Here is a 16,148-nt window from a genome sequence, read left to right as displayed (position 1 = left end):
AAGAATTGCTGAGCCAGTCTTACTGGATAACCAAGGAGGCAAAGGCTATGTTAGTTGGAAGGGGGTTTTTATGACTTAGAACAAAGGATAAACCCACGTCAAACAAGAAGATGTTTTTACCAAGCAGAAAGATAGCACAGGCAAACAAGTCAGCAAATGTTGCAAGTACAAAAAAGGTCTCCGAATTTTCCACTGCAAGAAAACTGGAAAACAACTTCTAGCTTAAACTGTAATGTACTAACCTTTAGTCATTGGAGAATAGTAACATGAACATGGTAATTGTAGTAAAGATTGGCTAAAGATAAAAGTTAAGGTATAGATTGGTTCTACTGTATTAAGATGCTCAGCAAAGAAAAGTAAATAATGCATTTGTGACCTAAACTAAGGGTCTCCAGGCCTGCCTGCAGATGCAGCTGACAGCTGTAGGCACAGGATCTGTCGCCCACGACCCTGGACTGCTCTAACGTCTTGGATGTAATAAACTGCATTTTTGAAGAGCTGCCTGGAGTCCCGCATCTCTCATTACAGCTCTTACAATAGGGAGTAGAAAAGAGATGAAAGATAGAGAGAGAGAGAGAGAAAATGGGTGTATAAGTACCAAATGTAGAGACAAAAGCCTGGTGGTGCAGTCAATGGGAAATTCGCCTTGTCCAGTCGGGAAGGATCTCAAAGTCCTGGTTAACTCAGGCATCTATTATAGTCTTTTGCCAAGGGGGAGAAAGAGATCTTGAAATTGCCGAGGAGAAACAGATACAATAAAGATTAAGTCTATTGAAATCGTTGAGGGAGAACGGGTACTGAGAACGGGTGCAGACAGTCCATGTTCTCAGCAGTGAGCGAGAGCCGTTGTTTTCTTGGTCCAACGACCACACCTGGGCAAGCATCTTGCTTTGACCAGGCCAGCCCCTCCTGCCACGTGTAGGATAATAGGGATGTCAGTCTCAGTCCTTGGGAGGGGGCTTCAATCTCCCTTTGTCACAGTGATAGTGAAACAGATGAAAGGTTTTCCATGGGGGACCACCAAAGTTACCCCTGAAAGTTCATTTGGCCGACAGGTGGGGAAATTCATGGGCCATTGCTGCCAAGCAGGCGCAAGCATAGGGGGCGAGTCGCTCCTTGGCAGGCCCTGCTGGAAGCAGTAAACCGTGGCTGCAGTGCAGACCCAGCTGCAAACAATCCCTTGGCAAGCATCCACCTCAGCCAGGCCAGACCTCCAGTCAGGGTCTTCAGTGGTCCCGGTCTCTGTTCTGGCGATGGTCGTGAGGCAAAATGAGGGAAACTTTGGAGCGTCTCTTTCACTGGCTAAAGGCATTCCCTGGCATTGCACCGGCTCTGCCTCCCTCCTAGATCAGTGAAGGCATTGCCTTCCGCCCAAGGTGGCTCTCCCATGGAGACAGGAAAGTGCATGAACTCCTGCTGCCCCAGCATCAGGCAGGTGCAGGGTGTCCCTGCTTGTCAGCCCTTGCCCTGTTTCCCCAGGATGCCGCTGATTGTTCTAGGAGTCATGGACCTGGATTTCCAGGAGCATGTTTGCAGAGACATGAATGATAAAAGTCGACAAGAATTGTTTCTGCTTCTCTTCTTGATTTTTTAAAAATATTTTTGCTAGTAGGAATGCATGGGCCAAACTGGAAAAGTTCCTTTCTGGGGGAAAAGCATCCTCCTGCATTTGACTTCTGAGTCAAGGACTGTTGCAAGCTCTCCTGTCAGATGTACACTGAAAATTCTCATGGAGTTTTCTGTGTTTCCACTGAGCCAGTGTAAAAGATGATGCTTCTAAAGAAGCTTAATGCTAACTTTTCCATTTATAAGCAATGTCAAAGTTGTTAATTGATGGATGAGAGGATAAGTGAGGTGTGGAGGCAGCTGTGGTGGTCTCCAGGTATATCTCCTGTTCCCAGTGGTAATCAGCAGCGGGATCAAGTCATGTTCATCTTAGTTTTCTCCAGACAGGTGCAGGAAAAAGTTGGATCACCCAGAGGAGGGTTTGAATCTCTGCAGTGCAGGAGACTCTGCACCGGCTATCTGGGCAACCGACTGCCAGGGGCAGGAGCAGACATTTTCCATGGCCAGGGCCAGAGTCCTGCAGTGGCAGTGCCTGAACAGCAGCTTCCTGCCTACAGTACCACCCTGGATGGCTGCACCAGGGCCTGGCATTTGACCCTGCACTTGCTGCAGGAGTCCTGACCCTGGGTCCCCGCTGACCAAAGGCTCGGAGCCATCTCAGAGCCTCGGTTCCCAAGGGGGCTTCCACAAGTGGTTGCCAGGGACCTGAAGCCATGGCTGCCCCAACTGGGGTTGCACGATGCTGATGTCAGAGTGGCCATTGTGACCCATGCAAGCACGGCCCCAAAAGGGAAGGCTGGGCTCAGGCGGTGTGTCAGTGCAACCTGACAACGGCAGGAGAAGGTAGGGCAGGGACGTGGCTGCCCAGGAACAACAGGGCCCCCACATCTCGGGGCTCTGGGCCAGTGCTGCAGGCTCACCTGCCTCTCCTTTCCCAGAATCAGAGGAGGAATATCCAGAGGAGACTGCGGTGTTCCTCAACCTGACCAACGGGTGGAGAAGGCAGACAGGAGCAGGACTCACGCAGGGCTGAGCAGGGAGTAGTGGCCTCGTGGCTCTGGGCCTGTTCTGCCAACTCCTCACACACTCTGCTTTCTCCAGCAGAGAGAGAGGACAAACACCTGGAGCAGACCGTAGCATTCCTGGACAGCGACTCACAGCTGACAGTTGCCATGACTAACAGGAAGCAGGAAGGCCCTGGTGCCAGGGAGCCAGGTGAGGGCAAAGCAGGCCTGGCACAGCCTGGCCCAGGGGCTCTTGTGGCAGGCAGTGTGGGGCCCAGAGCAGAGGCAGGGGGAGGCAGGAGCTGCTCAGCCATGCCGGGGCTGGGAGCCTCCCTCCTCCCTGTGTGGGGCCCAGCTGGGCCAGGGGACAGCCGTGGGACAGCCGTGCCCGCAATGGCCCCTGCTCTGCAAGGCCTCCAGCCCTGCCCCTCAGGCAGGCAGGCAGGCAGGCAGGGACAGAGCAGCCCTTGGGGCCGATGCTGCTGCAGAGGTGCTCATGCCCGCTGCCACTGGCTCTGTCCCCTGCAGCATGCATGCTGTGTCGCCGTGTGGAGGCTGACCCGGACACCTGCGGTGACAAAGTGGAGAAGGGAGGGCTCTGTGCCCACGTCTTTTGCCTGGTGGGTGGCTGCAGGTGCTCCCTCCACCACTGCAATGGGCAGTTCCTGCCACTCTCTCCTCATCAGCTCCTCCCCTTTGCTGCAGTTTTTCGCCACTCTGCTTTTTCGCCAAGAGGGGGATCATGTTGGACTCATGGGCTTTCTGCCTCGAGATATCCAAATTGCAGTGTGGCGGGCGGCACACAAGGTGAGAGCCTGACAAGAGCAGGGAGATTTGTGCCAGGCGAGGTTTGCCATAGCTTAGCCCAGGCTGCACCAAAGGAAGGCTGGCCCAACAGCTGGATCGGGGACAAAGTCTGGCTCCCAGCAGCTCTGGCACAGAGGCTCTGGCACAGGAGCCTCCTCCCTCCTCCCCCAGGCGGCTCTGTGGGCTGGGACCCAGCAGTGGCCGCATCCTGCGCCCTGCCCGGAGCCGCGGGGCTGCCAGGGGAGGCCCCGAGGCTGCTGCTGATGGGGCTGCTTGGCTCTTTCCAGCGCTGCTGCGTCTGTGGCCAGAGCGGGGCAACCATCACGTGCTGCAAGGAGGACTGCGAGAGATGGTTCCACCTGCCCTGTGCCAAGGAGGGCGGCTGTGTCAATCAGTACATCACTCCATACAGGTACCTCCTCTCCGCTTCTGGCCACCACTGGCCAGGGATCCAGCACTTCTCACTGTGCTCATCCATTTTTCTCCCAGCTCCTATTGCCCTGAGCACCGTCCAGTGCAGGAGGTGCGGGCGACTCCAGAGCCGGGCACCGATTGCCCCATCTGCATGGAGCCTGTGGAGGATAGAAAGACCTTTGAAACCATGGTGTGCCCAACGTGCAAAAGAGCCTGGTTCCACAGGGACTGCATCCAGGTCGGATCCCTCCCCTCAGCCCTGGGGCGCAGCAGGTGCTCAGCAGCACCTGGGCCTGGCTCACACTGCATGTGTTTGCCCTGCAGGGACAGGCCATGTGCGCTGGTCTTTTATACTTCTGCTGTCCCCTGTGCAGAGACAGTGAGGACTTCTCTGTTGAAATGTTCATCATGGGGATCCGAATCCCCTTCAGGTTGGTGTCCTTCTGCCTGGCTCACAAGACAGGAGGGTGCACGTGCTGTGTTGTGCCAGGCCCTGCCCCAGCAGTCCTGGCCCTGCCCTGTCCCATGACTCTGGGCTTCAGCTTCACCCACAACTTGGAAAAGCGCTGGAGGAAAAGCAGGGACACCCTGGAGCTCCATGAGGGGAGGGCAGCAGAAACTCATCAGGTTTTCCTTTCTGCATCAGACATCCAACGTGGGAGGAGAACAATGCCTTTGCTTATCTTGGAGAGAGACACAGCATGTGCAATGCCAGGGAATGCCTTTACCCTGGAGGCAGGGAGGAGGCAGAGCAACAGGGGTGAGTTAGGAAGCTGCACCTGGGGCTCTGCAGGGAAACCATATCTCAGCAAGGGCTGAAAGAGGCAAGAACTTGCAAGAGCTTGGCCAGACAACCACGTGCTGGGACACTTTGTCCTCAGTGCCATAAGTCTCTTTGCCTCCCCAGGCCCTGGCAATTGCTCCTGTGCTCCTCCTGTGCTGCTGAGGGCACCCACAGGCGCTGCTCTGGCCTGAGAAACAAGACATACAGATGGGAGTGTGACAGCTGTGCTGGTCTTGGAACGTGTATGAGTCAAAGCCCCCGGTGTCCCTGGGCTGGGGGCAGTGCCCAGGCTGGCCTTGGCAGAGCCCGTGTGCTCCTGAAGGCATGGGGGTACTGCTCTGGCCTGGCCTGCCTTGGCCCTGGGAGGCCTTTGACATTCCTGCTTGCCCTTACAGCCTCCAGGGATGAGCCAGAGCTCAGTAGCCCCAGCCTGGCCAGACAGTCAGGACAGGAATCTGCTCATGGCTCCTCAGAATCCCAGGACATCAGGCCAAGCTCCGGTACGCCGGTGCCATCGGGGCTGGCTCCCCCGTCTCCATCTCCAGAGACCAGCAGCCAAAACAGCCAGCAACAGCCAGCATCACAGCAGTCACTGCCATCTTCCTTGCTGGACACCAGCAGCCCCAGCAGATCAAGGCCAACATACAGCAGCTCCCCAGACCCTGAGGATGGGCTCCATTCCAGACGTGCTGGGACTGACCGCAGGCGAAACAGCTCTGGCCCGCAAGGTCAGGACCCAAATCAGTCCGTCCGATCGAGGAGTCGCTGTGACAAGAGCAGCAGGACAACATCAAGGGCTGAGAGGCCCCAGCAAAGGGAGACACCTCCACAGACATCCCCCAGACACAGCCGCTCCCGGCAGCAAGGTCGGGCCCAGAGTCCCCGTGTCCGGTCCAGGAGTCGGCGTGACAGCAGCAGCAGCAGGACAGGGCCGAGGGCTGAGGGGCCCAGGCAAAGGGGGACACCTCCACAGACATCCCCCAGGCACAGCCGCTCCTGGCAGCAGAGTTGGGCCCAGAGTCCACCTGTCCCGTCCAGGCGTGACAGCAGCAGCAGGACAGGAGTGAGGGCTGAGAGACCCAGGCAAAGGGAGACGGCTCCACGGACATCCCCCAGACACCGCCGCTCCCGGCAGCAGGGTCGGGCCCAGAGTCCACGTGTCCGGTCCAGGAGTCGGCGTGACAGCAGCAGCAGCAGGACAGGGCCGAGGGCTGAGGGGCCCAGGCAAAGGGAGAAATCGTCAGAGACGTCCCCCAGACGCAGCCGGTCCCGCCTGCAGCGCCGGGCCTCGGATCCACCTGTGCAGTCCAGGAGTGGCCAGGACAGCAGCAGGAGGACAGCAGCGCGTGCTGAGAGTCCAAGGCGCAGGGGGACACTGTCGGGGATGTCCTGCAGGAGCAGCCGCTCCCGCCAGCGACGTCGGGCCTCAAGTGGCACCTCCGACAGCAGCACGTAGCGCCATCTTTTCTTTCTAGTCCTTGGGCTCGCTGCCCAAAGTTAGGTGAGAACGGTCAGCACAGGGCCCCTGAGATTTGCAGGTCTGTGAGAAAACCCTGTTAGCTCTTGACATTTCTACCGGCAGGAAAGAGGTCTGTGCTAAATACCTTGATTTCTGTGTAACCGTCTATTCAGTGACAAGTCCCTTAAGGATGTGGCTAATGGAAAAGGACTCTTGCTCCTGCCTTTAGACTCCAACCTCAGATTTTTCCCCACTGCTTAGCCTTGAAAGTGAACCACTCCTTAATGGGCTTGGATCCGGTTAGGGAGACATTCAGAGCAAGGTGGCTCTTGGGGAAGCTGTCTTTGGAGAGGATGTGTGCTGGGTTGCTATCCTTGAGCAATCTCCTTTCGGGAAAGCCAAAAGGAAGAAGAAAGTAGAGAGCGAAACACTGTCTCAAGTGTCTGAAGAAAACAATTCCAATGTTGCTGCTGACTTGAAAGACTTGATTGGACCTTCAAAGAACAAAGCAGAAAAGAGTGTGGAAATACCCTGGGACAAAGAGGACGCACAGGACTCTGGCCCAGGTGACCATTTGGGACCTTTGCCTGAGACGGATGCAGCTCAGGAGTGGAGTGCTTTCAAGTTTTCCTTCTTTGGAGACACAGAGGAGTTGGGCATCAAAGAAGGTAAGAGCAGAACCCTTCGAACAGTGCCATTGCTAAGGAAGAGCTTCTGGCAGGCACTGCAGAGCAGTAGGGTGTAAAGAAGGTCAGGATCCAGGGGATTTTCTGCAGCAGAAGTCAGGAATTAGGCAGCAGCATTTTGATCTTCATTTCAGCTTGCCAAGGCTGAGGCAGATTCATGAGAGGTACCTGATGCTTTTGTTTCAGGAATTCGGGAAGGCATGCTTCGAGAAGGCATTGGGTACTTTGCAGAGTGGTGGAAAAACTTGTTGTCATGCCCTGAATTCCTCAAAGAGGGCAAAAGGTAACATACCAGTCATATCAAGTTTCCTAGAACCTGACAAGATTTTAAAGGAAATGTGTGTTAATGTAGAGGGAAAAGCAAAATCCTGGAGCTGACCCCAAGGTCCATGAGCATTCTGTTTGTTACTGAATTCTATTCTTGGACCTTTAGAAAAAGGAAACTGAACGGCACATGATCATTGGGGTGTCCCAATCCTAGATAAAATGAGGCTGTATGAAATGAAGATGAAACAACATTAGATCGAGTCCTAGTCGTGTAGGAGGGAAAAGAAATGTTGTGAAGTTATCCAAAATCCTAAAAAACCCAATGCAACAGCACAAAGCAAGAAGCCCCCAACATTTGTACTGAATTCAGAAGGTATTCAGTGTCTTCTGAATGCAATGATAAACGTTGAAAAATACATAAGGGATGCCTAGAACTAAGGGGAAAATCCTGAAGCACAGATACAGCTCAGGAAATCTGGCAGGAGACGATTCTGTCCTTCCGAAATCTGTCTTTTCCAGTGTATTTCACTTGCAAGGAGGAATTCTTCCTGCCCGGCAGAGGAATAATCTGGTTTTGGCTTTTTTTCTCTATTGCTGCTGTTATCGCAGAACCTTAGGTACTTGGAACAACAAAACCGGTACAAGTCACGTGGCAAGAGGATCGACGTGTCCAAGACTGCAGTTCAGAGGGTGATGATGAACCCGAGATGTCAGAAATTGAAAAGGACCGAGAAATGCAAGTTCCATTGCTCTTTGTTGTCTCCTTGGCGATAATAGCTGGATGCTGTGTCAATATTAAGAGCAGGACTCAGCAAGTGGGAAACTGACATTGCACGCCCCTGAAAGCCATCTTGGAAAACCATTTGTGCTGCACAGAGTCAAAACGCCCAGCAGCCTGTTTGCTGTGAAGTGGAATGTGGAAAAGGAGAAGTAGAGCACAAGAAATTTTCCGGGTCATTTGGGTTTGACCAACTCCAAACGGAGTTTGGCCAAAAGCCAAAGACACAGTCAGTTTTCTCTTTCAAAGTGGGTTTTGTAAAATCAAAAGCTCTATTTGGGTACTATGGAATAAAGTTTTTCAATGTACAAAATTTCTCTGAAGCACTACAGTTTCAAGTCATGCGCATGGAATTTCATAGTACAATTTAGGATGCTAAAATCCCTTTGTAATTGTCTAGGTTTCTTTCTTTACTACGCACACAGAAAGTGCTAGAGTTTGCTTCTTCTCCGACAATGATGAACGCCTAAGAAGTAGGACAGAATTTCTCCACCCCCTTTTGGATTTCTTTCCCTTCTGAACCTTTCCTGCACTAGTTATGAATGTTTTCTAGCAAAATTTGCCACCCTTACTTGTGGCCAAAATAGTGGTGGAATCCCATGAGCAAGTCCTGGTAAAATAGAGGTCAAGCAGATTTCTGGCTTACTTTTCTTTCAGATATTTGGCTAATAGGAACCTGGAATTTTAGAGCTTATCAAAAACTTAGTCACTTGACAGGTTACCTAGACAGTTTGGATCCTTTCGGGTATGTGTAGCATCTTGAACTTTTTCCTGCCATTCTTTCGGGTGTTACCATCAGGAATGTTGAGTTTGGCTTGTATGTGCCTGTGGTTCTTTGTCCTCATGAATCTGGGGCTTTCTCTTCTGAATCCAGTGAATTTGGTGTTTAGAAACAAAGCAAACAACAACAAAAGGGAAAACACACAGTCCCCAAAACCTGCACAGGCCTCCAGAACAATTGCTTGTTATATTTTGTAGAATATATAGTCTTAAGACAGGCTCAAAGGCTGTGCCTTTCTTGAGACTGATTAGATAACTCTGAGGCAAGGTACTGCTGTGTTCATGCAGTTACCGGCCTGCAATCTCCCCGCCTGTCTGATTTACAGGGTGTGTTGAAACGGAGAGCTCAGTCCTCAGCAGGCCTCAATGCTGGGGAAGATGCAGGGTCCTGGTGCTGAGCTTCTAAGGGAACGGCTGCTATTTCTCTGCAATTTAGATTGCAGCATGTTGAGGAGAACTGCTGCTGCCTTTCATTGTTCTTAGTACACCAGGCTGCAGCAGGGAACATTTCTGTTGGAGCCAAGGTGTGGCGGGGGGCAGGAGAACAAGAAGGATGAGGAGAATTGATTTCTGACTTTCTTACTGCCCTGTTCATGATTGTTAGAAGCAGCAGCACAGTCAGAAGTGTTTAACCCTATTAATTGGTTGTTTGTTTTGTGCACAGGAGCCAAAGTTATTTTTTAGATTACTAGAGCTCAGTGAAGAGAAAGAGGGTTAGGAAGAGAGACTTAGATTATTGCTAGAGGTGAGTATGGAACGTCTGTTCCCTGGTAGCTCTAGGCGAAAGCTGAGCATGGGGAGGGAATGCAGGTATGAATGTGCATGCCAAATTAATTTGGGACCTCAAGAAGAGCTTGAAACTTTTTACTGACCAGGAAACAAAAGCTTTTTAGTCTACCGCTGTGTATAACGCCCTGTTGTATTGTCCAGTAATGTAAAGCACGGCATCTCTGTATTTTACAGGAGCAGCACCTTAACTATCTGTAAGGAATGTATTTAAGAGATAGAGAGAATTTAGAGACTTCTCTTAATAGTGGAATAGGAAACATCTCCGAAGACTTTGTTAGATTTTCATGATATTCTGGAACGCCGAAGGAAGCATAAGGATACCAAATGGAAAGTGCAAGCAAACCAATATACCTTTTACTGATTAGAAGTGGGTCACGTTTGTTCCTTGAAGGGGCTGCCAAGCAATGGGACTTTCAAAATCCTTTCAATGGTCCAACAAGAGAATGTGTTGACAGTCCCTGTTAGGCAGTGTTTTGGAGCTGGGGCTGAGGCTCTCGAGTCCTGGCAACATCAGGGAGGCTCCAGTTCTGACTGGCCAGGCTGGGGTCATTGAGTTCGGGCTCAGGCCTGGTGGCTGTAAGGGCAGCAGGAATGTCAAGGGTGGCCCAGGCCCGGGCCGGGCCAGAGCAGAGCGGTGCCCCCAGCCCTCCAGGGGCGGATGGGCTCTGCCAAGGCCAGCCTGGGCACTGCCCCCAGCCCAGGGACAGGCGGGTGCTTTGCCCCAGAGCCGTTCCCAGAGCAGCAGAGCTGTCACAGCCCCAGTTGGTTCTGGCCGCTGTGAGGCCAGAGCAGCACCCGTGGGTGCCCTGGCAGGTCCGGAGCGGCACAGGAGCAGTTGCCAGGGCCTGGGGAAGCACAGGGCTCAGCCTCCACACGGTGACACAGCATGCATGCTGCAGGGGACAGAGCCAGTGGCAGCGGGCATGAGCACCTCTGCGGGGCTCTTAGCCTGCAGCAGCATCGGCCCCGAGGGCTGCTCTGTCCCTGCCTGCCTGCCTGCCTGCCTGCCTGAGGGGCAGGGCTGGAGGCCTTGCAGAGCAGGGGCCATTGCGGGCACGGCTGTCCCAGGAGCTGCCCCCTGGCCCAGCTGGGCCTCACACGGGGAGGAGGGAGGCTCCCAGCCCTGGCATGGCTGAGCAGCTCCTGCCTCCCCCTGCCTCTGCTCTGGGCCCCACACTGCCTGCCACAAGAGCCCCTGGGCCAGGCTGTGCCAGGCCTGCTTTGCCCTCACCTGGCTCCCTGGCACCAGGGCAATCCTGCTTCATGTCAGACATGGCAACTGTCAGCTGTGAGACGCTGCCCAGGAATGCCAAGGTCTGCTCCAGGTGTTGGTCCTCTCTCTCTCTGCTGGAGAAAGCAGAGTGTGTGAGGAGTTGGCAGAACAGGCCCTGTGCCACGAGGGCACTACTCCCTGCTCAGCCCTGCGTGTGCCCTCCTCCTGTCTGCCTTCTCCTCCCGTCAGTCACGTCGAGGAACAACCCAGTCTCCTCTGGATGTTCCTCCGCTGATTCTGGGAAAGGAGAGGCAGGTGAGCGTGCAGCACAGGCCCAGAGCCCCGAGATGTGGGGCCCCTGTGGTCCCTGGGCAGCCACGTCCCTGCCCTACCTTCTCCTGCCGTTGTCATGTCGCACTGACACACGGCCTGAGCCCAGCCTTCCCTTTTGGGGCCAAGGGAAATCTCTGCTCCTGCCTCTGGCGCAGGGCGCTCTGCCAGCAGATCAGGGAAGGTGATACCCCCAGAGACAGGCATGAGCAGTGGAGGAAGGCCGACATCACTGTCGTCTTCCAAAAGGACACCAAGAAGGAGCCAGGAAACTGCAGGCCCATCAGCCTCAGCTCCATTTTCAGAAAGGTGACAAGAACAGCTCCTCTTGGATGTCATCTCTAAGCCTGTGGGATAACAGGAAATGGAAACCATGCTTGACCAATCTGATAGCCACCTCTGCTGCTGCAGTGACTAGCTGGGTTTGTGAGGGCAGAGCAGTGGCCCTTGTCAGCTGGGACTTCAGCAAGCCTTTGTCCCTGCCTCCCTTGTGGCGCTCCTGAGGCAGCTCAGGGACAGTGGGGTAGAGAAGTGCACAGTGGAGCTGCAAACTCAGGTAGCTGTGAGCTCAGGGGGCCGTGCTGGGGCCAGCCTTGTTGGCCTTATTCCCCAGTGACCTGGCAGAAGGGACGGAGCGCTCCCTCAGCACGTTTGCTGATGGGACAGAACCCATCAGCAGGGGCTGATGCTCCACAAGGCTGTGCTGCTCTTCCGTGAGAGCTGGACAGGCTCGAGAGTTGAGCAGAGAGGGAGCTCATGAACTTGCACCAGGGAAAGCCTCTAGAAGCGCTTGAGGCTTTGTAATTACCAGGCAACAGAAGTGTTTCAGCACAGTGGAGTGTATAACGCCATCTTGTGATGTCCAGTCAGGGAAAGCACCGCCTCTCCTTATGGTACAGGACCAGTTCCTCGTGTGTATGCAAAGGAAGGCTTTGCGACAAACACTGAATTCAGGAACTTCCCCTAATATTATGTTGGATTTTCATGATTTTCTGGAATGCCAGGTGAAGCGTAAGGATTCCAAAAGGAAAGTGAAAACAAACCAATAAATCTTCTTTTAGAGATCAGAAATGTTTCCTATTTGTTGCTTGAAGAAGTTGCAAACAACAAAACTTTTGAAATCCTTTCAAAGATCTAGCAGGAAAAAGCATTGGCCTAAAGCGTTAGCCGGTGTTTCTGAGCAGGAACACGGTTCTAGAGTCAATTCAAGGTTTGCACCAGGGTTTGGGTTTTTTTGCCAGTATACTTTGAATGTGGGCTGCTTCTCTGCAGGACTTTTAATAATTAGATCATGTACTGAAGACAACATGTTACTGTGTCCTGCTGTCCAGTGCTGAAGAGGGCTGAGACAGAGCAGGTAGCTCTGTGTCTGTGTGTAACTCGCAGGAGCTGCACCGGAGCAGTGCCCAGGGCCTGGAGAAGCCAACGGGTTCCTGGCGCTGAGGACAAAGTGTCCACGGCTTGGGATTGTCCGGCCAAGCTCTTCAGGCTCCTTCTGCTTGGAGCTCTTGCCGGGTTCCCTGCAGAGCCCCGGGTGCAGCTTCCCAACTCAACCCTCTTCCTCTGCCTCCTCTCTCCCTCCTAGGTGTCAGGATACACTGGAGCGAGCGGGGTCGTGATGGTTCATTAACTGATCTCAGAGTGCAAAAACAACAGGGAGGGGATTTCAGTATTGGTCAAAACAAATTCACCTTTTACAGAATGACCACAGCAAATGCAATATAGGGTGTTGGGAAGGATGAAAGTTTGACAAGAAAGTCTTACAGATATGAATGCTTAGCAGAAAGATTTCTGAATGTAGAAGCTGAAGAAGGAATAGAGATGGAAGCAAGTTTTGATACAGAAGAAAAGAATTGCTGAGCCAGTCTTACTGGATAACCAAGGAGGCAAAGGCTATGTTAGTTGGAAGGGGGTTTTTATGACTTAGAACAAAGGATAAACCCACGTCAAACAAGAAGATGTTTTTACCAAGCAGAAAGATAGCACAGGCAAACAAGTCAGCAAATGTTGCAAGTACAAAAAAGGTCTCCGAATTTTCCACTGCAAGAAAACTGGAAAACAACTTCTAGCTTAAACTGTAATGTACTAACCTTTAGTCATTGGAGAATAGTAACATGAACATGGTAATTGTAGTAAAGATTGGCTAAAGATAAAAGTTAAGGTATAGATTGGTTCTACTGTATTAAGATGCTCAGCAAAGAAAAGTAAATAATGCATTTGTGACCTAAACTAAGGGTCTCCAGGCCTGCCTGCAGATGCAGCTGACAGCTGTAGGCACAGGATCTGTCGCCCACGACCCTGGACTGCTCTAACGTCTTGGATGTAATAAACTGCATTTTTGAAGAGCTGCCTGGAGTCCCGCATCTCTCATTACAGCTCTTACAATAGGGAGTAGAAAAGAGATGAAAGATAGAGAGAGAGAGAGAGAAAATGGGTGTATAAGTACCAAATGTAGAGACAAAAGCCTGGTGGTGCAGTCAATGGGAAATTCGCCTTGTCCAGTCGGGAAGGATCTCAAAGTCCTGGTTAACTCAGGCATCTATTATAGTCTTTTGCCAAGGGGGAGAAAGAGATCTTGAAATTGCCGAGGAGAAACAGATACAATAAAGATTAAGTCTATTGAAATCGTTGAGGGAGAACGGGTACTGAGAACGGGTGCAGACAGTCCATGTTCTCAGCAGTGAGCGAGAGCCGTTGTTTTCTTGGTCCAACGACCACACCTGGGCAAGCATCTTGCTTTGACCAGGCCAGCCCCTCCTGCCACGTGTAGGATAATAGGGATGTCAGTCTCAGTCCTTGGGAGGGGGCTTCAATCTCCCTTTGTCACAGTGATAGTGAAACAGATGAAAGGTTTTCCATGGGGGACCACCAAAGTTACCCCTGAAAGTTCATTTGGCCGACAGGTGGGGAAATTCATGGGCCATTGCTGCCAAGCAGGCGCAAGCATAGGGGGCGAGTCGCTCCTTGGCAGGCCCTGCTGGAAGCAGTAAACCGTGGCTGCAGTGCAGACCCAGCTGCAAACAATCCCTTGGCAAGCATCCACCTCAGCCAGGCCAGACCTCCAGTCAGGGTCTTCAGTGGTCCCGGTCTCTGTTCTGGCGATGGTCGTGAGGCAAAATGAGGGAAACTTTGGAGCGTCTCTTTCACTGGCTAAAGGCATTCCCTGGCATTGCACCGGCTCTGCCTCCCTCCTAGATCAGTGAAGGCATCGCCTTCCGCCCAAGGTGGCTCTCCCATGGAGACAGGAAAGTGCATGAACTCCTGCTGCCCCAGCATCAGGCAGGTGCAGGGTGTCCCTGCTTGTCAGCCCTTGCCCTGTTTCCCCAGGATGCCGCTGATTGTTCTAGGAGTCATGGACCTGGATTTCCAGGAGCATGTTTGCAGAGACATGAATGATAAAAGTCGACAAGAATTGTTTCTGCTTCTCTTCTTGATTTTTTAAAAATATTTTTGCTAGTAGGAATGCATGGGCCAAACTGGAAAAGTTCCTTTCCTGGGGGAAAAGCATCCTCCTGCATTTGACTTCTGAGTCAAGGACTGTTGCAAGCTCTCCTGTCAGATGTACACTGAAAATTCTCATGGAGTTTTCTGTGTTTCCACTGAGCCAGTGTAAAAGATGATGCTTCTAAAGAAGCTTAATGCTAACTTTTCCATTTATAAGCAATGTCAAAGTTGTTAATTGATGGATGAGAGGATAAGTGAGGTGTGGAGGCAGCTGTGGTGGTCTCCAGGTATATCTCCTGTTCCCAGTGGTAATCAGCAGCGGGATCAAGTCATGTTCATCTTAGTTTTCTCCAGACAGGTGCAGGAAAAAGTTGGATCACCCAGAGGAGGGTTTGAATCTCTGCAGTGCAGGAGACTCTGCACCGGCTATCTGGGCAACCGACTGCCAGGGGCAGGAGCAGACATTTTCCATGGCCAGGGCCAGAGTCCTGCAGTGGCAGTGCCTGAACAGCAGCTTCCTGCCTACAGTACCACCCTGGATGGCTGCACCAGGGCCTGGCATTTGACCCTGCACTTGCTGCAGGAGTCCTGACCCTGGGTCCCCGCTGACCAAAGGCTCGGAGCCATCTCAGAGCCTCGGTTCCCAAGGGGGCTTCCACAAGTGGTTGCCAGGGACCTGAAGCCATGGCTGCCCCAACTGGGGTTGCACGATGCTGATGTCAGAGTGGCCATTGTGACCCATGCAAGCACGGCCCCAAAAGGGAAGGCTGGGCTCAGGCGGTGTGTCAGTGCAACCTGACAACGGCAGGAGAAGGTAGGGCAGGGACGTGGCTGCCCAGGAACAACAGGGCCCCCACATCTCGGGGCTCTGGGCCAGTGCTGCAGGCTCACCTGCCTCTCCTTTCCCAGAATCAGAGGAGGAATATCCAGAGGAGACTGCGGTGTTCCTCAACCTGACCAACGGGTGGAGAAGGCAGACAGGAGCAGGACTCACGCAGGGCTGAGCAGGGAGTAGTGGCCTCGTGGCTCTGGGCCTGTTCTGCCAACTCCTCACACACTCTGCTTTCTCCAGCAGAGAGAGAGGACAAACACCTGGAGCAGACCGTAGCATTCCTGGACAGCGACTCACAGCTGACAGTTGCCATGACTAACAGGAAGCAGGAAGGCCCTGGTGCCAGGGAGCCAGGTGAGGGCAAAGCAGGCCTGGCACAGCCTGGCCCAGGGGCTCTTGTGGCAGGCAGTGTGGGGCCCAGAGCAGAGGCAGGGGGAGGCAGGAGCTGCTCAGCCATGCCGGGGCTGGGAGCCTCCCTCCTCCCTGTGTGGGGCCCAGCTGGGCCAGGGGGCAGCTCCTGGGACAGCCGTGCCCGCAATGGCCCCTGCTCTGCAAGGCCTCCAGCCCTGCCCCTCAGGCAGGCAGGCAGGCAGGCAGGGACAGAGCAGCCCTTGGGGCCGATGCTGCTGCAGAGGTGCTCATGCCCGCTGCCACTGGCTCTGTCCCCTGCAGCATGCATGCTGTGTCGCCGTGTGGAGGCTGACCCGGACACCTGCGGTGACAAAGTGGAGAAGGGAGGGCTCTGTGCCCACGTCTTTTGCCTGGTGGGTGGCTGCAGGTGCTCCCTCCACCACTGCAATGGGCAGTTCCTGCCACTCTCTCCTCATCAGCTCCTCCCCTTTGCTGCAGTTTTTCGCCACTCTGCTTTTTCGCCAAGAGGGGGATCATGTTGGACTCATGGGCTTTCTGGCTCGAGATATCCAAATTGCAGTGTGGCGGGCGGCACACAAGGTGAGAGCCTGACAAGAGCAGGGAGATTTGTGCCAGGCGAGGTT

General features: G+C 53.4%; 3 long non-coding RNA genes across 3 annotated transcripts; all 3 read left to right on the top strand.

Annotated features, from left to right (window-relative positions):
• The first annotated feature begins 2,326 nt into the window (after positions 1-2,326).
• Positions 2,327-3,190, top strand: LOC135307329 (uncharacterized). Its single transcript, XR_010368033.1, has 3 exons — positions 2,327-2,409; positions 2,505-2,781; positions 3,099-3,190. It is a non-coding gene; the product is annotated as an uncharacterized LOC135307329 (long non-coding RNA).
• A 2,749-nt stretch (positions 3,191-5,939) lies between these two features.
• On the top strand, positions 5,940-9,058 carry LOC135307328 (uncharacterized). The gene is made up of 3 exons (XR_010368032.1): positions 5,940-6,702; positions 6,907-7,003; positions 7,597-9,058. It is a non-coding gene; the product is annotated as an uncharacterized LOC135307328 (long non-coding RNA).
• A 5,994-nt stretch (positions 9,059-15,052) lies between these two features.
• On the top strand, positions 15,053-15,917 carry LOC135307327 (uncharacterized). The gene is made up of 3 exons (XR_010368031.1): positions 15,053-15,135; positions 15,231-15,507; positions 15,826-15,917. It is a non-coding gene; the product is annotated as an uncharacterized LOC135307327 (long non-coding RNA).
• Positions 15,918-16,148: the final 231 nt, after the last annotated feature.

The sequence above is a fragment of the Passer domesticus genome, chromosome 9 (assembly GCF_036417665.1).
Source record: "Passer domesticus isolate bPasDom1 chromosome 9, bPasDom1.hap1, whole genome shotgun sequence".
Taxonomy (NCBI): Eukaryota; Metazoa; Chordata; class Aves; order Passeriformes; family Passeridae; genus Passer; species Passer domesticus.
This window is presented reverse-complemented; position numbering and strand designations above follow the sequence as displayed.